Source organism: Tigriopus californicus, chromosome 5 (genome assembly GCF_007210705.1).
Source record: "Tigriopus californicus strain San Diego chromosome 5, Tcal_SD_v2.1, whole genome shotgun sequence".
Lineage (NCBI taxonomy): Eukaryota > Metazoa > Arthropoda > Copepoda > Harpacticoida > Harpacticidae > Tigriopus > Tigriopus californicus.
Genome location: NC_081444.1, coordinates 13,869,877 through 13,870,100, shown reverse-complemented (window position 1 = coordinate 13,870,100; position 224 = coordinate 13,869,877).

Sequence of the window (224 nt, the reverse complement as noted above, 5' to 3'; positions counted from 1 at the left end):
TAAATGAGCACTTCATACGACCATAAGATCTTGATGAATAGAAAAACTTGGCCAAGTTTGAGGCTAAAACTATGCTTTGCGAACTCAGGAGATATATTCCTTGTTTTTTTATTACTTTAATTCGAAAAATGCCTGTGGAATCGCTATGACTAAGAGCAGACCGACTTAGCTAGAAGAAAGTTCACAGTCCATATTTCTAGAAGTTCGTGATCCAGCCAATGTCA